Source organism: Jaculus jaculus, chromosome 11 (genome assembly GCF_020740685.1).
Source record: "Jaculus jaculus isolate mJacJac1 chromosome 11, mJacJac1.mat.Y.cur, whole genome shotgun sequence".
In the NCBI taxonomy this organism is placed as follows: Eukaryota; Metazoa; Chordata; class Mammalia; order Rodentia; family Dipodidae; genus Jaculus; species Jaculus jaculus.
The window spans coordinates 75,198,882-75,221,480 of record NC_059112.1 but is presented as its reverse complement, the minus strand read 5'-3'; the positions used below and the strand labels follow the sequence as shown (position 1 = coordinate 75,221,480).

Genomic DNA, 22,599 nt, shown 5'->3' with positions numbered 1-22,599 from the left:
AAATAAATTTGCAGAAACTAAATTTAGCATTCATTTGATTAAATATGGGTTTTAAAACAAAAAAAAATGATGTTAATAGAAAACTATAATTTTCTGTAAGAATAAATTAAGCACTTGCCCAAACAGTCTTTTGGTATCTAAGAATTGTGTAGAATTGTACATATCAAAAATCCCTTCACAACAGTCTTAGCTAGTGTTGGATCTAATGTGCATTATACATAACTGGCTAACCAGGCAAGATGTACCCACTGGCCCAACAGTGGCATGGCTGTTATGGGGATGACAATTGCTCTCTAATTTGACTTAAGACCCATTCCACAGAAGTAAACTCATTCCTATTACTGAAAACCTATGGCTTAGACGTTCATAAATCCTAAAGGGGTTAGATACTACTATTGATTGGTTAAATGTTATGTTGATCTCATAATTTTTTCCTTTAAATATTTATATTTATTGTCTTCTTTGGATAGAGAAGCTTCATTTTGTAGATGTTAGTGACTATAAGTGACTCATAACTAGTCAAAGTCCTAAGAATGAGTGGCTATTTAGTGCTCACTGCTAAGTGGAGTATTTCAATCTCACCCTCCAAGTCTCAGAGAACTTTGCAGAAGATGGGTTGAAAGAATGTCAGAATCAAAGGATGGGAAGGAATGCTTTGAAACACATCTGGACATGAAGTGGCTATTCCATGCATGATTCTGTAGCAGCTGTCATTACCTACATCAGGCCTACACAACATTGGGCCAATCTACATTTTGACATGGGCAATGAAAGACAGGTAAAAAAATAGCATCAAAACAGAAGATGGACTAATCAGAAAGAAAGAGTTCAGCAGAGTGAGGATGGGATAGGGAGAAAATTGAAGGGAATGGGAGTATATTATATTCAAAATACATAGTGCACATGTTTGAAAACATCAATAAAATAGTTAGCAAATGTTTATCTGACTGCATATATGTAGTACCTACCTAAAAGCTGGGTGCAACTACAAATGCCTATAAGATCAGTACTGGGGAGGCAGGGACAAGAGGATCCATGGGGCTTGCTGGCCAGCTAGTTTGACTGAATTGGTTAGCTCCAGGTTCAATAAGAATCTTTGTCTGAGTACTAGAAAGGATAAGAAGAAGGGTACGATGGTAGGGAGTGAGTAGGTCAGGCCCACATCTGGACTCCTCTCACCTCCTCCCTGGTCTGAATTCCTTGCACAGTCAGCATGTGTGTGGTGGGGGGCAGTCAGTGTGTGGATGGGTGCTGGGGTAAGGATTGAGTACCAGAACCATTTCTGGAACTGCTCCCATATCCCAGGTCTGAGTTCCTTGCACATCACTGTGTGGGAGACCATGGCCCTCTGGAAAGAGTAGACCAGATCCCTATAACTGGGCTCCTCCCACCTACACAGTCTAGGTTACCTGCACCGATCCATGTCCTGGAGGGCTCAGCACAAAGTAGGCCAGATCCCTGTTTGCTCACTCCTCCTAGTCCCCTGGTCCTGGTAAGTTCCATTGTGCCTTGCTCTGTAAGACCTGGCCTCTATGTGGTCTATGGAATCAGGGCTTTTGCGCTGGTATCTTCACTGGACACTAAATTCCAATAACCCTGCTCACCTGAGTCAGAGGCTGAACAGACCAAAGGACACAAACTTGCTCTTCCCCCAATAAAATAAAAAGTCTTCTTAAAACGGGTAGGAAACAACACACACATACACACAAAAAAAGCCAACAAAAGTCAGAAAACTAAGAGATCTACACGAAGGATGCCTAATCCTATTACAGAAGTCTCCAGAAATCAACAGAAGTTCATTTCCAAAATGAAAACACAGCAACCAATGAGACATTAAAAAAAAAACAACACAAAGAAAACCCGCTGAACTTGAAGCAAACTATCAATGAACCAATAATCATATCAATGAAATTGAACAGAATAGTCTAATAGAGCATTGAACTTTTGACAGTAGGCTTTATTTGACAGAAGAAAAGTTTAGAAGGTTAGAACCCTCCAAAGAGATGTGAATAAATTGAAGGTAAGTCAAGAAATGGAAGACCTCAAGAACTGGTTCATTAAGCTTAATGAAGACTTGCTCAAATTCAAGAATGAACTATAGGAAACATCAAGAAAATCAGAATTCAAATTGAAGTCATACCTCAAAAAAGAGATGGACATTATATAAAATAACAAAACAGAAAACAAAAAATCAAATAATTCAAATACAATTTATGAAAATCTCTCTAGAACCACTCACCAACAGAGTTACTCATATGGAAGACAGACCTCTGACCTGGAAGATAGGACAGAAGAAATTAATCAGAAGGCCAAAAACTTTGTTAAGTTCAAAAAATCAAGTGAACAGAATATGAGGGAACTGTGGGACATCCTAAAACAACCAAACATCCAGATCATGGGCATAACAGAAGGAAAGGAAATACAGACCAGAGGCATAGAAAACATACTCAACAAAATTATTAAAGAAAAATTTCTGAATCTTGCAAAACAGAGGCCTATCCAGATACAAGAACCAGAACACCAAACAGGCAGGACCAAAGAAGAAACTGTCTAAGACACACCATAGTTAAAACCTTTAACAACAAAAACAAAGAGAGAGTGTTAAAAGCAGCAAGAAAGAAGCAATTCACAAATATAAAGGCATTCCAATTAGAATAACATGAGATTTCTCAATGCAAACCCTGAAAGTCAGAAGGGCCTTGAGTGGAACACTTCAAAGTTTAAAAATCTATGGCTTCCAACCCAAGCTACTTAACCTAGCAAAAGAATCCCTCATAATAGATGGTAAAAGAAAAACTTTCCATGAAAAAAGTCAACTCTATAATTATGTGAACCCAAATCCAACCCTTCAGAAAACACTTGAGGGAATACTCCACATAGAACAGTCAAACAATCTCAGGAGCCAACAAGAAGAAGATCACAATGACCAAAATAGACCAGGCTCATCACAATACATAACACAAGCAAGCACCCAAACCCATGAAATCCCTCCTCATGGCAGGGATTAATTCAAACCTCAGAGTAATAACCTTAAATATTAATGGTCTTAACTTGCCTATCAAAAGTTACAAGCTATTAAGATGGATCAAAAAACTGGACCCTTCTATCTGCTGTCTTCAAGAAACCCACCTCACCACTAAATATAGACACCTCCACAGGATGAAAGGTTGGAACACAATATTCCAAGCAAATGGAAATAAAAGTACAAGTGGGTGTTGCTATATGAATATTTGATAAAATAAATGTCAAACTAAAGTAATGAAAAGGGACAAAGAAAGCCACTTCTTATTCATCAAGGGAATGATCCAACATGAGCACATCACAATCATAAACATACATGCACCAAACACAGGGGCACCACAGTTTATAAAACAAAATCTACTCAACAATAATGCAGAAATAAACACCAACACCATCATAGTTGGAAACTTCTATACTCCACTATCATCAATAGACTGGTCATTCAAGCAAAAATCAACTGGGAAATAATAGAGCTCAGAAACATCATAGATCAACTAGACCCAAAGGATATCTACAGAACTGTCCATCCCAACTCTACAGAATACACATTCTTCTCAGCAGCCCATGGAACCTTCTCCAAAATTGACCATATATTAGGCCATAAAGCATGCCTTCATAAAGTCAGGAAAATTGAAGTAACTCTCTGTACCATGTCAAATAACAATGCTTTAAAGCTAGAAGTTAACAACAAGAGACACATCAAGAATGCTATTAACTCCTGGAGACAAAACAACACACTTTTAAACAATGAATGGGTCATGGGAGAAGTCAACAAAGAAATTGTAAAATTCTAATAATTGAATGATAATGAAAACACAACCTAACAAAACTTATAAGACTCAATAAAGGCAGTCATAAGGGGAAATTCATAGCCCTAAATTCCTTCATTACACAGCCAGAGAGATGACAATTTAATAACCTGTCTGTCCACCTAAATGCACTGAAAAAACAAGAAGTAGCCAACCCGAAGAGTTCCAGGCAGAGAGAAATAATCAATATTAGAGCAGAAATTAATGAATTTTAAAATAGAAAAACAATTTTTTTTTAAAAAAAGTCAATGAACAGAGTGAATTCCAGGTCAGCCTGAGCTAGAGTGAGACCCTACCTCAAAAAACAAAAACAAACAAACAAAAACAAAAATCAATGAAATGAAGAGCTCTTTTTTTTCTTTTTTTGAAAAAAATAAGCAAGATTGACAAATAGTTGGCCAAAGTGATCAAGCACAAAAAAGAAGTTTCAAATTAACAAAATTAGAAGTGAGAAAGGAAAGAGAACTATAGACATCAATGAAAGTGGAAGTATCATCAGGGCATTCTTTTAAAACCTCTAGTCCACAAAATTAAATAATCTATAAGGAATGGATGAATTCCTAGATATATACCACCTACCAAAACTAAACTCAGAGCAGATTAATGTCCTAAACAAACCTATCAAACCCATGGAGATTGAAAAGGTAATCAAAAATCTCCTCCAAAGGAAAAGTCTAAGACCATATGGCTTGTCAGCTGAATTCTATCAAACCTTCATAGAAGAACTGAAATCAATTTTTCTCAACATATTCAGCATAATTGAAGACCAGGGAATCCTTCCTGACTCCTCTTATGAAGCTAGCATCACCCTAATACCGAAACCAAACAGAGATGCAAAAAGGAGAGAAAGTTATTGACCTACATCCCTAAAAAACATAGATGCAAAGATCCTGAACAAAATTCTTGCAAACCAAATTCAACAACACATCAAAAACATTATCTACCTTGATCAAGTAGGCTTCATCCCAGGGATGAAGGAATGGTTAAACATATGAAAATCAGTCAATGTAATTCAGTACATAAATAAACTGAACCATAAGAATCATATGGTCATCTCAATTGATGCAGAGAAGGCCTTTAACAAAGTACAACACCACTTAGGCATGGAGGCTTTATATCTCAACACGGTAAAGGTTATACATAAAGCTCCTAAAGCCCAAATAATTCTTAACAGAGAAAAACTCAAAGATTACTCACTGAGATCAGGAAGAAGATAGGGGTGCCCACTCTCACCACTGCTCTTTAACATAGTACTAGCCCAAGCAATAAAACAGAAGAAAGAAATAAAAGGGATACAAATTGGAAAGGAAGAAGTCAAGTTAGCCCTATTTTCAGAAGCTATGATCCTATATAAAAGTGACCCAAAAGTCTTCATACAAAAACTTCTAATGGTAACAAATTCCTTCAGCAAAGTGGCAGGATGCAAAATCATTGCACAAAAATCAGTAGCTTTTCTATATGCGAAGGACAAATATACCGAGAAGGAAATAAGTTAGACTGTCCCATTTTCAATAACAACAAAAAAATAGTAAATAACTTGGAATAAAACTAACAAAGGAGGGCTGGAGAGATGGCTTAGCGGTTAAGTACTTGCCTGTGAAGCCTAAGGATCCCGGTTCAAGGCTCAGTTCCCCAGGTCCCACGTTAGCCAGATGCACAAGGAGGCGCACACGTCTGGAGTTCGTTTGCAGAGGCTAGAAGCCCTGGCGTGCCCACTCTCTCTCTCTCCCTCTATCTGTCTTTCTCTCTGTGTCTGTCACTCTCAAATAAATAAATAAATAATTTTAAAAAAAAGCTAACAAAGGATGTGAAGGAAATATATAATGAAAACATAAACACACTCAAGAAAGAAATAGAGGATGATTTAAGAAGATGGAAGGACTTCCCATGTTCCTGGATTGGTAGAATTAATATTGTGAAAATGGCAATTCTACCAAAAGTAATGTACAAATTTAATGCAATAACAATGAAAATGCCTACATCATTCTTCACTGAGACTGAAAAATAGATCTGAAAATTCATACGGAATAGCAGAAGGTTCATATATCCAAACATATCCTTAGTAAAAGCAACACCTCTGGTGGTATCACCATAACTGATCTAAAGCTATATTACAAAGCCATAGTGACAAAAACAGCATGTACTAGAATAAAAACATAGACCAGTAGAACAGAATTGAAGACCTAGATTTAGAGCAACCAACTACAGCTGCTTGATCTTTGACAAAGGTGCCAATAATGTAGACTGTAGAATAGACAGCATTTTTAACAAATGGTGTTGGACAAATTGGATGACAATATGTAGAAAAATGAAATTGGACCCACTCATTTTGTCATACACAAAAATTAAGTCCAAATGGATTAAAGACTTCAATATAAGACCTGAAACACTTTAACTACTAGGAGAATAAAATAAGAAGCACTTTCCAAGATATAGAACTGGAAAAACACTTCCTGAACAAAACCCCAGTAGCTAAGGAAATTAAAAAATCACTCAACTCAACCAATGGGATCTCATGAATCTAAAAAGCTTTTACACAGACACATAAACCATAAGCAGAGCCAATAGATTACCCAGTGAATGGGAGAAAATCTTTGCCAGTTATAACACTGCCAGAAGCCTAATATCTAGAATCTAAAAAGAACTCAAAAAAACTAAACAATAAAAAAAAAATCAAACAACCCACTTCATAAGTGGGACAGAGAACTAAATAGGGATTTCTCAGAGGAAGAGTTACAAATGGCTAACCCATACTTAAGAAAATGTTCAACATCCCTAACCACTAAGGAAATGCAAATTAAAACAACTATGAAATTCCACCTTACCCCAGTAAGGATAGCAAACATTAAAAAATCAAGTGAAAAAAAAAATGTTGACAAGGCTGTGGAGAAATTGGAACTCTCACTCATTGTTAGTGTGAATGTAAGCTGGTACAACCACCATGGAAATCAATGTGGAGACTCTTGAAAAGGATTAATATAGAGTTACCAGCAGAACCTGTTATTCCCTTCCTGGGCATTTACCCTAAAAGCTCCACTTCTCAGTTCAGAAATATTTGCTCAACAATGTTTATAGGTGCTCAATTCATAACAGGTAAAAACTGGAATCAACCCAGGTGCCCATGTGGTATGTCTAGATGATGGAATTCTACTCAGCAATAAGAAAAATTGTGACATAGAAATTTGTAGGAAAATTGTGGAACTTGGAGCACATCATTTTAAGTGAACTCATACAATCACAGAAACACAATTGTCACATGATCTCACTCATCTAAAGTTCCTAACCTGGATCAGCCCAAGTTGCTGCATAACTGAATAGCATCTTGAGACTTGGACAACAGGGATGGTTTGGGGGAAGGGAGCTGGCGGGGGGACCCAAAATCTGAGCACAAATTGAACTGGTACCATGAATCTTATATCCTGGAAATCAGACTAAAAGGTGGAACCCTCAAGCAAACCTAGAGGAAGCACCTAAATTAAAGGGACTTGGAAAAAGTGAGATGAAACCTAACTTCAAAATTTTCCTGTTTCTCTTCCTCTCTAGCTTTTTCTTTTTTTCTTTTTCCTTGGTACTGGCCTGTAATTCCCTGTACCATGATGTGGTCTACATCCACAATGAGCTGTTAATCAGAGAGACCTACTAGATCTCCCAAAACAAAAAAGACAAACTTCTGTCAGAGCACTTGATTACCCACCAGAGGTTAATGGTACAACCCTACTGCTGAAGATACCAATCACTATGGGCACAGACCATGGAAAGACCTGACTGGAATACAGAGGCAAGCCAGTTCTCAGATAATTAGCCCATCTAGTACTGGAAGACATTACAAGAGCTACCAGGGGAAAGTGGCCAACATCTGTCCAAGCAACTCAAAGTCTAAGTGACTCAGAAGCAAACAGCCTGACATGATGCTCACACAAGTGCAATAGTGGCCCACATCCATGGTTGGTAACCAACTGCTCTTGGGTTGGCTAACAGATCCACTCAGCAGAAATATGACCCTATCTTGAGGTTGGAAACAAGCCAGAATCATAACCAGATAATGATTTTGCTTTCCATTGTCAAGCTCCCACTAACCTTACACTCTAAAAGTATCTAAACCCTTATAATTCTCTCGAAATTAATAATGCTTATCCCATTTAACTGGCTCTGATTTCATTCTCCGTTGGAGAATCTGCTTCTCTTTTTTATGTGGGAACTTGACTTGAGAGATAAATGACCCAGTGCACTGCACCCCTGCACCAGCTAAAACCACAGAGGAATTGGGGAAATGGGCAAGAATGCTGTTCTCTTAGCTAAGCTGTTATCAGCACAAGGGTGATGGAGAAAGATACTGAGGACACTCAACACCTACGAAACCAGACATCTACATGCTCCTAAGTACCCATCACTAACGTAGACTTTAAATGTCCTCAGCATGGCTCAGGGAATTTTGCAGAAGAAGGGGCAGAAAGATTGTTAGAGCCACAAGTTGGGACATTTTGAACAGAGAAATTGCCTCTCCCCCATAACTGACTTCTGCCCACATAATGCACAACCCATAATCCCCATGGGGTTGACCTACATCCCCAATGAAGAAGGCCTCTTCAGAAAAGAGTCACCAAGAAGGGAAAGGATTGTACAACATGTGATGTTTACATATAAAATATGTCCATATCTAATAATTTAAAAATGAAAAATAAATTAATAAATAAGAGATTAAAGGAGAAACCTTTTGCCTTAACTTACACACAAACATGCATGTGCACGTGCACACACACACACACACGTTCATATGCAACCAGATTCTTGGACTCTTGCAGTCAGGCTCACAGAAATCGCTTGATCAGAAACATCTTGTAGAATAAAAAGGGTTTTCTTTGGCTTGCAAACTCAAGGGGAAGCTCCATGATAGCAGAGGAACATGATGGCATGAGCAGAGGGTGGATATCAGCTTCTGTGCAACATTAGGTGGACAACAGCAACAGGAACATGTGCCAAACATTGCCAATGGTGAGCTGGCTATAACACCCATAAGCCCACCCCCAGTAATACACTACTTCCAAGAGGTATTAATGCCCACATCTTTATCAGCTTTGAACCTAGCATTCATAGACTGAAATTTATGGGGGACACTTGAATAGAACCACCACATTCCACCCCTGCTCCCCATAAACTGATAAACATACATGAGGTAAAATGCTACATCTTCTGTCCAACTTTAAAGTCCCCATAATGTTTATCAATCCTAAATGATGTCCTAAAATCTCTATAGTCAGAGATCTTTTAATTGAGCCATAAGAACACCCCCTACCAAAAAATAACATAATGTCACAGAATAAACACTCACACTGAAAAAGATGGCATTGGGGATTGCAAAAAAATATTCAACCAGGGCTGGAGAGATGGCTTAGCGGTTAAGTGCTTGCCTGTGAAGCTTAAGGACCCCGGTTCTAGGCTCGGTTCCCCAGGTCCCACGTTAGCCAGATGCACAAGGGGGCACACGCGTCTGGAGTTCGTTTGCAGAGGCTGGAAGCCCTGGCGCGCCCATTCTCTCTCTCTCCCTCTATCTTTCTTTCTCTCTGTGTCTGTTGCTCTCAAATAAATAAATTAAAAAAAATTAAAAAAAATATTCAACCAATACAAGCTTAAATGGGGCAAATATCAAAATCTGTGGCTCCAAGTCCAACTACTCTAATCAGTGAAAAATATCCAGGTCCAATAATTCTAACCAGCAACATGTTTCTGAAGTTCCAATTCCATCCCTCCAGCTAGGCTACTTACAGTCCTGGAAACTTCATCCAGGGCTGGAAGCTCTCCTTTGGCAGCCATCTCATCTTCCCAGCATCTCCACTGAGTCTCCACTGCAACCCAAAGTTCATCCTCACATGCTCCATCAGGTCTCCAAGCAGGGAATTCAGCAAAACTCGCTTCACACTGCAAAAGGCCATTTCCAAAACACAAGGCTGTGTTGCAAATTCAATGACCCTCTCTTTCCTGCCTTTCTTATATGCCATAATGCCAGGTAGGATGGCAGTTTGTTAATCGAGGGGGGAATAAAGCAGACTTTGAAGAACAGGACTCTCCTTCTGCATTCAGGCCCCTTCAAATGTGGGTTTTTTTTTTGTTTTTTTTTTTTTTTTTTTTTTTTTTTTGTCCTGTTGTCCCACTACAGGTCATCTGGCCCAATCTCAATTGCAGTAATCTCTCATACATTTGCAGCTGACTGGACAGAAGTTTCAGCCCAAAGATTTTATTTCTTTCTGTGTAATATCCCTCTGCTCATGCCAGTCCATTCTATGCATTGCAACCCTGCACAAGTTCATAGGACACAAGCAAAAGAACACAGCAAGCAAGAAAGAAAGATCTTTCTTACCCTCATAAGCCAAACCTCACAGTCCATAGTACTTACAGCATTTGGGTCTTTCAACTCTGAGCAGGAGAGTCCAGCAAGCTGCACTTACAGCACTGCAGTCGTCACTTAGGCCAAAGTTTCAAATACCTCCACATTCCTCCCGAAAATCAGCTCTAAAAGGCCAAAAGCCACAGTTAGATGTCTAGCAGCAATGATACCTCACCTGAGTACTAACTTTACTGTTGCAGTCAGGATTGCATTGCTGGCAGAAATCACCCAACCAAGAGCAGCTTGTGTGGACAAAGGGTTTATTTAGGCTTACAGACTCAAGGGGAAGCTCCATGATTGGCAGGGAAAATGATGGCATGAGCAGAGGTGGACATCACCTCCTGGCCAACATTAGGTGGGCAACTGCAATAGGAGATTGAGCTAAACACTGGCAAAGGGGAGCTGGCTATAACATTCATAAGCCAGCCCCCAACAATATACTGCCTTCAGAAGGCATTAATTCCCAAACCTTTGTCAGCTGGGAACCTGGCATTCAGAGCACCTAAGTTTTTGGGGAACACCAGAATCAAACCAGTCCATGGACCTACACACCACTGTGTTCACACAGCATCTGAACAGTTCAGACAGCATTCTCAATGCATTGAGCAGCCATTGTAATATTTGAACAGAATGTTACATTAGATTTTTGAAGGCTTTCTTATAGGGAAAGGCTAATAGAGAGCAACACTAGAAACAGACAAGCCATTGAATATACTGGTAAGTCAGTTCAGATGAATGGAGGCTTATTGGCCTAGAGTAATAGACATGCAAATTATATTTATTTTGGAGAAAAGCAAAATGAATTTTTTGATGAGTGAAGAGTGATAGCTTCAAACAAGAGAATCAATAATAATTCATAGCTTATAAACTACAGAGATATTGCCATGCTATTTTCTGACTACTTATTTATTTATGAGAAAAACTGGGGAGAAGGATATGAGGATAGAGGAGAAGAGCATGGCTGTTTTGAGAGCTAAGTAGAGAAATCACACTGACATTTGTTTATGTAAACCTGATGCTGAGAGGAGAAATAAAGACTGAACAAAGCTCACAGTAGATTCTATTAGAATTCATAACACTAGATAGGTCACCTAAAAGGATAAAGTAAATAAGAAAGAAAGAATGACCTAGGAACAAGGCTGTGGTAACACTTGTATTTTGAAATTTCCAAGTTAATAAATTATAACCTTTTAAAATTTGCCTTTTGAACAGTGGGTATCTCCAGGTAGTTCCAATATCCTCTGGGAATTTACTAATCATGTTTCTGAGGAAATAAAAGAACAAAGTTCTCAACTCAGACCAGAGCTCAATACTAAAGTAGTGTTTTTAGTCAAAAGAGTTAACTATAAAAGTAACGATCAGGAGCCACTTTATTCAGAAGCAACAAAACTGGTGAAATTTTATGCCCTCTTAGTAACTTCCCCTAAAGAATTATCATTTGATTTCTGATATATGAAAGCATACTTCTGTTGTTATTTGAGAGGTTCTGAAACATACTAATACTACTTCAGATGAGGGAACTCCACAAAGTCATGAGGTTATTTAACAAGCTCAACTTCACAGTCACAGTTCTATTAGAGAAGACACACCATGGCCTTCATGGCCTCAGACACTCTCTCCAAAATGCTGCTAAAGCTTTAATGCAGGAAATACCTGATAAACCCCAATGTGAAATCTGCTTGAACAGTTAAAACAACAGAATAGGAAACCAGTGGATTCAAAATTAAAACATCCATCAGTACAGAAATCTCTCAATCATCACTTCATCTATTGCCTATTACACCATATATTAGACACAACCAATTAGCAGTTTATATCATCCTTCAAATATGATCTTTAATCAGCTTAAACATCTTCTAGGCATTCTACTTTTCATTTCTAGATGAAAACATCTTACTAGTGTAGCCACATTGCTCCCAAGACAACTGGAAAATAAGCATAATGAAGTGGTTCTATTTAGTCATCTGTCTAAATTAGAATAGCTCTTGGGAATAATGAAGACTGCATCACAAGAAACACAACTCATAAATATTTACAGTCATTAGGAAATTAATTACTAGATACACAATAGCATACATTATTGCTATGTTGTTATATATGTAGCATACCAACATGTTTCACTGTGAAATAATGAGTGGGTTGGGTTGACAGAAGTTCCTGTTTTATACACCATATGTAATTCCATTCTGGTTTTAGCACCCACTAGATGAAGATAGACTGCCCCCCAAAATTGTCGGGAGGATTTACAAAGATTGGACCTCCCAAGCCAAGAAGTATTTATAGATTGATGCAGTCTCTTCAGTCTAAATCTGCCTTACGTTAAACTCAGATGTAAACATTCTTTTAAACATTGACCTAATGTAATGGAAATCTGGGGAGGAGAAGAGACAGTAAAAACTGAAATTGAAAAGGAAGGTCTGGCTTGGTGTGGTGGAACATGTCTTTAATCCCAGCACGTGGGAGGCAGAGGTAGGAGGATCACTGTGAGTTTGAAGCCATCCTGGGTCTATCAAGTGAGTTCCAGTTAGCCTGAGCTAGAGTGAGACCCTACCTTGAAAAGAACAAAAAAAAAAAAAGGGAAGAAAACGGGAAAGATTTGCTTCTGGCCACAGGATGGATAACCAAGTTTCATTTAACTTACTATTAATAAATGTAATAAAATGTAGCAAATGTAATAAAAATTCAGAGATTTGGGGTGATATGAAGGTTTTTTGTTATTTAAAACATACTTTCATTTCCACCATTCTATTCTTCTCACTGTTTTGTGTTTGAATGAAATATGTACATATTCATTTGAAATATTTTGTTAAATTTGGTATATATTTATTTATATATTTGTGCATGCATATACTTGAGTGTATCACAGCATTCATGTGGTAGTGAGCATACAGCTTCAATGAGGCTATGCTCTTTTACTTTCTTACGGACAAGGTCTTTTGCTGCCTCAAATGAGTGCCAGTCCAGCTTCAAATTCTCCTAGCTTGGCCTCCAATTCTTGTAAACACTTTGAAATCACAGAAGCATGTGCTGCTTTGTGTCTGAATTTCTTTCACTGCTAGGGAATTGAACTCCAGTTGGAAGGCTTTGCAAGCAAGCCCCTTGAACTGCTAAGCCATCTTCCCAGCTACTTGGGACACTTTTTTTTTTTTTTTTTTGACAGATCAAGTCTATGAAAATTACTTTCAATTGTGTAAGGACATTTTTACTCATATACCAAATAATATAACTTTGTGCTTGTATTTAGAAACACTAGACATACTTAAGTGCTTAGATCAAGTTAACATATTTTTGGAGATGTTTTTAGGCACAGTATTATGAAAGACTACTTGTGGACTTGTGGTGGGGCGTAACAATTAGCAGTAGCCCAACCACAAGAGGCTTGGAAGCTAGTTGGAGAAACAGATTGAAATTCAATAGAAATGGAATAATAACAAAATAACTATTGTATTACCTTTTAATAAATAAATATTTTAGGGCTTGAGAGTTTGCTTAGTGGTTAAATGTGGTTGCTTGCAAAACCTGGAGGTCCAGGTATAATTTCCCAGTACCCACATAAAGCCAGGTGCCTGAAGTGGTGCATGTATCTAGCGCTTATTTGCAGTGGCAAAAAGCTCTGGCACAGTCTTTCTTTCTTTCTTTCTTTTCTTTCTCTCATCTCTCTGTATGTATATATCCTTGCAAATAAATAAATCAATAAATAGAATTTTTAAAATAACTGAATAAATAAATATTTTAAAAGATAACTGGATAGAACAGGAATACAGAACGCTAAAAGCACAAATCCTGGTGCTCTTTGTGCACGTAGGTTTAGTCACAGAAAGATAGTGTGGAGAAAATGGATGTTGGTCTCCTCACCTGTCAAGACTTGCAATGCTATTGTTATCCACATTCCATTGTTTTCTTTCTCATGATGTATACAGGGCTATAGATGAAGAAAACTAAATTCCACAAAGAAAGTAGTTTTCAACAAATTCATCTCTACTTCAGTTGACGGGGCTGTCAAGCCAATGATATTCAGCAGTTAAACAATTGTGTCCACTCTGTGCAAGACACAGTACTGGATCGTTTTCCCATGAAGTTTTTAGTACTTTTTTTTCTTTATTAACTCATAGGATTAACCAAATATAGACTGTTGGAACTGTGAAAAATGGTAGACTGCCAGACTGACTTATTCCAGGGAGGTCATTTATTTGTTATCCCCTATGAAAATGCTCAGTCTACTTTGCATACAAAATAATGCTGAATTGGAAAGATGTATTAACTCCATAGCAACGGGGTCAAAATGTGAACTCAGTACAGACTGAAGCTGAACATCACTGGGATGAATTCATATACTGAGTGATTGTAGTTGACAAGTGAGGTTTTGACTTATTTGAAGGTATGAGAATTATTTCATGGAAAGGATAAATGGATAAAGATTTCTCAATATATATCAATGGGCTATAATATTATTCTCCTATTCCTTTTGCATACTAAAACACAAAATATACCTTCTTTTAACAATGAGGAAAATAACTATAATTTAAGAATACTCTTATTATCTGTTTATTCCAAAACAATTGCAGCTTGATTATAACTGCTGAAATTGGGGGAATATTTAACCTAAATTAAAGCATTTCATAAGTAAAATGTATATACCAGACATCAAAACCTTAGTAAATATCAAAAAATATACATACTGGTACTTTTATAATTGACTACAATATTAATACTAATATTTTTATATTTGTAAAATAAAATATAATTTTTTCCTCTGTGATTTTACTTTTAAAATATGGCTACTAAATTTTCAAATTTTATTTATAAATAAATGTGGCTTACAATTTATTACATTTCCACACTGCTAGATTATAAACAGCAGTTAACATTTTGTCTTAAATAATCAAATTATATTTCTATAAGATAATCATAGCAAAATTACTAGTAATTTGTATTTTATACATGCTGGATATTTCCATTAAAATTTTCTAGTTCTAAGTCATGTCAAAATGGACAGCTTGATATTTATAACTTTCTATTTATACTCAATCATTTAATGAGAATATAATGATAAAATGTATCAAATGCATACCTTTATGTGTCTTGTATAATATATAAATATATTCCATTTCAAGAAAGTATTACATATTTATGGTGACAACTGTAATCATTTAGCATTCCAGGCTTACCAAAACCATTCCATAGTTGTTTGTTAAAATACTGTCACGTCCATACCTGCAAAATTCTGCTTCAAGGTTACTTTTCATTTTTTAGAATCTATAAATGACAAGATTATGTCTTTGTATTTATTAATGTATTTTGTACAGATATTCTTGTCTCACTCTTTCCCTGTGTGTTTAAATGTTTATGATTCTTACAGATGTGTTGTAAGTGTATTCATCTCAGTTCCAGTGGTAAGGATGTGGACAATTACTGGAAATGTGCTCAAGATCAGGTTCCAAGCTAGTGCCTTCACGTATTTGGTTTACATTAAATTTTCTGTTTTTATTTTTTTTATTTACTCATCTTCAAGAAGGTAGAGAGGGGGGAGGATAGATGTACCCCAAGGCCTCTTAATCCTGCAAATGGACTGTAGATGCCTGCACCACTCTGTGCATCCGGCTATACATGGGTACTGCAGAATCAAAATGGTGAAGTTAGAAAAGCTAACTGTGAGAAGATATTGGGGGAAAATGAAATGATAATTGTCTAAACTTGAACAAAAGTCTACAATAAAGGCATCTAAGAAAAGATTGTATTACATTTACTCAGCAAATGTTTATTGAATTGGAAATAATATATGTACCAATAGATGAGGCGGATCATCTCCAAGAGTGAAAAAGCTGTATAAAAATAAAACAAGGGCTGGAGAGATGGTATAGTGGTTAAGTGCTTGCCTGTGAAGCCTAAGGACCCTGGTTCAAGGCTTGGTTACCCAGGTTCCACGTTAGCCAGATGCACAAGGGGGCGCACGCGTCTGGAGTTTGTTTGCAGAGGCTGGAGGCCCTGGTGCGCCCATTCTCTCTCTCTCCCTCTATCTGTCTTTCTCTCTGTGTCTGTCGCTCTCAAATAAATAAATAAAAAATTTTAAAAAATAAATAAAAATAAAACAAATGTTACTCAAAGTGGGTTCCACAAATTCACACACAAAATGTGATGTGGAATTTTTGCATAAAGAAGCTAAATATCTTTAATAATCAAGATAGAAATGGTTATTCCAGGCAGAGGAAATATCATGAATAGGCAAATATAAAAGAACATAAATATTTGAAATTGCTGAAAATCTCAATTTTATTCAGAATTGCTGGATTAGTTGAGCAGGTATATATGAGAATACACTTTATGTATCACCTGCTGAGTTTCATCATAATAACAGCTGTTTTTCCACATATTTTCTCCCAGTCTTAGATTCCTTTATGGCCTTACTTATAAAAGGGACCACTCTCTGTGACAGAAAAATAAATTGATTAAGCTCACACAAAGCTAGTTAAAAAAGGTTTCATCAGGTAACAAATCATCATGAATATTGAGTTCCTTTCTATACTGTTCATCTAAGGCTTGGTGGCAGGCGTGGGCTTTCATCTGATGTCTTGTATTTGGGGGAAAATTACACTTCTTTATGATTTAAGAACAAACTGCACTAATGTTGCTCTTTACTAGAAGGAGTTGACAGCCATAGTGAACTATAATGAGAGATTTCTCAGGAGCCAGCCAGCATCCCAGCCATATGAATGAAACACAGGGGTCACAATGGGAAGAATTTGGTTACTAATATTTGAAGACTTCCTACATTTGGGTAAAGAATTAGAGAGAATTCAAGAATGATTACTGTCTTCTAGCATGAAAACTTAAGTGGTGACAATTATACTGCTCAAGTAAGAGGAGAAATAGGAAAGAGCTGAGGGAGGCTAAGAGGGATTTCACTTGTTTGACTTAACATTTCAAGAACATTGTGGATATAAACAGAAAATAACATGAAAATAAAGCCTGACACCAAAATGTGAGATAGGGTTGAAAATGTACGTACACATTTTATCATAGGGTTAAGGACATTGGTTTAAAACCCATGCAAAGAAAGGAACCACAGAATCCACAAGAGTCTGAGCACAAAAAAAAAAAAAATGTGTATATTAAAAAAAAGACATTGTGTTAAAAAGGAAATTAGAGTTGCAGTAAATTTTCAGCACTGTACAAATAATAAGGCATTTAATTTTTTCAGTAGAAATTGTCCTGCATATGCTTCATCAACTTGCTATTGAAGGAATAGCTCTTTCTTAATGTGCAGTGTTGAGTCATTTCTTCATAGTGCTAGAGTTGGGATTAGGCTTAAATATCATGTGTTTGATATGCCCAGACTGCATTCAATTTAAGGCAGAGTACAACTACTATTGAAATGGTAATGTGAAGATACCATTAAAAAGGGTTTTTATTTCCAGGAATTTGGTGTCTTTCAAAAATTAGACTTTGACCTTGACATTTGAATACTCAGCCATTATATTTCTTAATGGTGTAAAGTCCCATTTTCAATAACTTATTGGTGCTGAAATTGTTCACTAGCTGTGGTCTGACCTAGTTGATTTACAAGTACAGATTGCATAGGACCTACTAGAGCAGCATTTGTAGAGTTTGATGGTAAATAGATTAGGCAGAACTTCATCAAAATATTCCTAGTAAATAATGTTGATATGTTTTCCATACCTCATTAGTTTCATTCAACCAATAAAGTTTTTAAATTTTTAATGAAGCTCTTAGGATTTACACATTTATATTTAAACATTGATACACAGAATATTAATTGACTGTTCATAAGTTACATTGGTAAAGTTAAAGAGTATTCCTAAGATCTCACCATTGAAATTTGTATGCCACCTTATCTTTCATAAAAGCTGAAAATTGTTGACTAAAATGAATCACCTATCCGTATGTTTTAAAGATAAGTTATGAATGCTATTCTTTGTTACAGTTTTGGGCATAGCATGTTAAAACATAACTTGTATTGTTCCAATATGTAACACAGAGGGCCAGGTCATAAACAATGACGTTACAATGGGCTTTTGCACTGTTATTATTTTTCCTTTGGAATGTGAAGGTCTGAATGAGGGTTTTGATTTTGAATGTTTCAGTGTTTTTGAGAAGCCTTGCTTACATTTTATGGTGTAGTCATTGGAAATGGAAAAATGGCATTATATATATTATATATATATAAATATATATTATACATACTCTCCTTTATTTCAGTTACCATCCCCATAGAATTTGACAAGAATTGCTATGACTGAAAGGTTTTTGAGTCCTAAATAAGAAAAAAAACTTTATTTATGACAGTATTCATAATTAGCCTGAAGTTCTGTAGGTAATTTCTCCCATTTCTGGAATGTTTTCTTAGACTTTTTGGATGTGCAGCAGCTTACATGTCTGAAATCACTTGACAAAGGCATCACTTTTAAGAAATCTTACAGTTGGGCCCTGTACCATCCAAAACCCTCTGTAATTCCTCTTGGGCATTTTTTGCCATAATTACAAAAGGGTAGCTGAATAAATAGCATCTCTGTTCTTTGCTGTGGCACAGGTTAAAAACTTAAGTGGAGTTTACTGGCAGCATCAAATGTTTCAGCTTTAAAAAATAAAAGTAGGGTACAAGTTACTTGTTTAGTTCTAGAAAATTTGTGCAATATGTTCATAACGATGGCTGTGGTTGCCACAAAGTGCCTCGTTTACTTTCAATACTGTTACTGTGTCATGCATACAGATGGGAGGGGTGGAACTGTGCACTAAAGTAAAGTGGGGGCTTGAACTAGTATGTAGCAGAGTTGCCTTCTACCTGCCAGTTCAAACGTTCAATCTGTTTTCATGTAGAACTTAGATACTTAAGATTCAGTCTGTAAAACAGCCTTACTCTGATTCAGCCTCTTCAGATAGTCTCGTGCTGTGCAGCAGTGGCTCTGTGTCAACGCTATGCACTGAGGATACACAAATGCGACGTGTACAGGATCATGCCTCATACCAATCAGATGTCCATTTGTTACTGTGTTTGTTAACAACCCTTTATCTCTTAGTGTTATAAACTCCACTGAAAACTGATTGAAGTCTCATTCTTGTCAAAAAAAAAAAAAAAAAAAGATGACAGGGATCAGGGTGAGGGAGCACACAGCAGAAATCTCAGTTCTTGGTGGGTGGAGGCAGGTAGATCAGGAATTCGAGGCCAGCCTAAGCTACATGAGATCCTGATTCAAAAAGCAAAGCATGAATGAAAAAAGTAAGAAAGAAAGAAAAATATGATAAAATAAAAAAGAGAGAGATAATGGAACTAAAGACCAAATAGCTCAGGCTTCCCAAAGACTATGGTATGGAAATGGTGTAGGAGACCAAAAAAGAAGGGTGATGTTGGTGATTGTGCAGGAGGAGAGTTTGTAACCAGGACAGAAGGGACCAAAAGAAGCCACAGCAGAAGAGTATAAACTAGTATTGACAGGCTCAATAGATAAACCATGAAGAAGTGATGAGATTTATAGCTATGGTATTACTGATGACTTTGAGAAAAGTATAGTGTATCAATTGTTTATACGAAGACAGAGAACAGAGATAGACAAAGAGAATGTGTCTTTAGCCACTGTGAACAAACTCTAGAAGCATGTGCCACTTTGTGCATCTGACTTATGTGGGAATCAAACCTAGGTCCTGAGGCTTTGCAAACAAGTGCCTTAACTAATAATCAATCTCTCTAGCCCTTGAACTATATTAAAAAAAAGAAAAACACTCAGAAAGCTCTTAATGGTCTCTGTCTCCAGCACTAGAAGTACATAGTCATTTTGTACAGAAATTTGTAAACAGTTTGCTACAGATAAAGATGATTAAATTTTAATTTTTAGTGTCTTCTGTAGAATAAGTCACTTATGAAACAATGCTCCATAAAAGTATTTAGAATGTTAGGCAAGTGTTACTGGTAGAAAAGGGAAGTGGTAGCACTCAGGACCAAAGTAACAGCTTTGCTCCTGAATAGCTTTATTGCTTCTGACATGCCACTAAATGTACTTTCAAAACTTAATTCAGATAAAATAATAATTACAATTATTATATATGTGCATAAGAATCTACATGTTGTCATGTAATCTTCTCATGGAACATAAAAGAACATTTTGGGGATGAAAACTAAGATACATAAAAGACTCCTTTAACCTAAAGTCCTAAAGCCAGGAAGTTTTGCCAATAGAGCTTACACTTTGTGCATTGCTGGCTTTTCCTCTGGGATAACTGAACCCATTCTGGAGACAGAGAAAACACCTACAGCACACATAAGCTCCCTATTGCAACTCACACAACACAACTATGAGGCTTGAAGGGTTATATGATATGTCAAATTGATCACAGTAAGGTGAGAGGCCTGTGACTCAGCTTCTCCAGTTTGCAAGTTCCATTTGAACTCCATTCCCTTCACTTTTGTGTTCTGAGCATCCAACATTGCTTTCATAAAAGCAGTTCAGCAGCAGATAAATGGTTAAAAAACAATTATTATTGTATATCTAACATATATGATAAAGTATTAGAAAGTATTAGTCTAGTATTTTTATTTATTTTTTTAAATTATTTATTTATTTGAGAGCAACAGACACAGAGAGAAAGACAGATAGAGGGAGAGAGAGAGAATGGGCGTGCCAGGGCTTCCAGCCTCTGCAAATGAACTCCAGACGCATGCACCTCCTTGTGCATCTGGCTAACATGGGACCTGGGGAACCGAGCCTCAAACCGGGGTCCTTAGGCTTCATAGGCAAGCGCTTAACTGCTAAGCCATCCCTCCAGCCCCTAGTCTAGTATTTTCTTGTCCAAAATGACTATATAAATTAAAAGTTTAAAAGCATTAATGAAAAAATTAAAGGAAATACAAATAACAACTAGACATGGTGGTACACTTGTATTATCTCAGCAATTGGGTGGTTGTGGCAGTAAGATGAGGAATTAATGCCCATTTAGGTCATAGTAAGCTTGAGGACAGTCTGAGTTACATTAAATGCTTTCTCAAAAAAATTAAAAAAAAATCCTCAAAGTAAATGACATTAATACAGGGTTTTGACATTCAACAGGGATGTCCCAAACTTATGAACCCAAATTTTGTGTGCCTATCCTAATTTTAACAAAGAATTAATAAAAGTGAACTTGAAAATGATACCTTATGACTTATTAAGTTTATTTAGGTATAAAGCAAAAATTATGGGGTTTATTTAATGGAACTTGGAGTCTAGGAATAAAAGTCTGAAGCAGTGAGTCAAGTATGTGGAAGATAGGAAATCACACTTGTGTGAAAGGCACCACCATGGTTCATAAGGTTCATTTAAGAGAAACTGAGGTCTAGATGTTGGGCTAGGAAGAGGCTGGAGCACATGGAAGTACAAGCACATGAACGATAAGAGGATATATGTAGAGAGATTTAGAAGAAACATGCACTCATGAGGAAGACAAAGCATCAATCTTGAGCCTCCCCATGGAAGAAAGTTAAGAGTAAGTGGTGATAGTTTAAGAATAGGAAAGAAGCCGGGCGTGGTGGCGCATGCCTTTAATCCCACCACTCGGGAGGCAGAGGTAGGAGGATCGCAGTGAGTTCGAGGCCACCCTGAGACTACATAGTTAATTCCAGGTCAGCCTGGGCTAGAGTGAGACCCTACCTAGAAAATCAAAAAAAAAAAAAAAAAAAAAAAAAGAATAGGAAAGAGAGCTGGGGAGGTTGTTCAATGTTTAAGGTACTTGCCTGAGAAACTTAATAACCTGGGTTCAATTCCTGAGCACCCACGTAAAGCCAGATGCACAAAGTGGTGCATGTGTCTGGAGTCTGTTTACAGTGGCTGGAGGTTCTGTTTTGCCTATTTTCTCTCTCAGCAATTTCTCTGTCACTCTCTGATTTCAAATAAATATAAATAAAAATAATTTTAAAAAGGATAGGAAAGAGAGTAGCTTGGTATCGTAGCCCACTACTTTAATCCCAGCATTTGGGAGAAGGCAGTGATAGGATGGCTGTGAGTTTGAGGCCAGCCTTGCACTACAGAGAGAGTTCCAGGACAGCCTGGGATAGAATGAGATCCTGCCTCAAAAACAAAGAAACAAACAGTACAAAAAAAATAAAATAAATAAAAAAATAAATAAATAAAAAAATAAAAACAAAAAAATAACAAAACAACAAAAAAAAAAAAAAAAAAACAAGAATAGGAAAGAGAACACCAAAGCAGAGTCTAGGAAATTTGGATGAGAAATGGGTAGGAAAGAGATTAAGACTCAAAGTTATCCCAAGTTTAAAGAAAGTATGCAAGTAGTAGGCTCAGAATTTAGAGGAAATACCCATGTGGTAGATGTAGCGTGTAAAGGAAATACACACATGCTAGGCTCAGATACCAGAGGAAAATCATACACGTAATCAAAGTG

The 22,599-nt window shown here is 36.9% G+C and overlaps 1 long non-coding RNA gene across 1 annotated transcript in view; it reads right to left on the bottom strand.

Moving 5' to 3' along the window:
• Positions 1-10,294: 10,294 nt before the first annotated feature.
• The window catches only part of LOC123464468, a 198,972-nt gene continuing 186,667 nt past the window's right edge, over positions 10,295-22,599 (bottom strand). The window contains exon 3 of the long non-coding RNA XR_006639600.1: positions 10,295-10,337. This is a non-coding gene — a long non-coding RNA (uncharacterized LOC123464468). The remainder of the gene's footprint in view (positions 10,338-22,599) is intronic.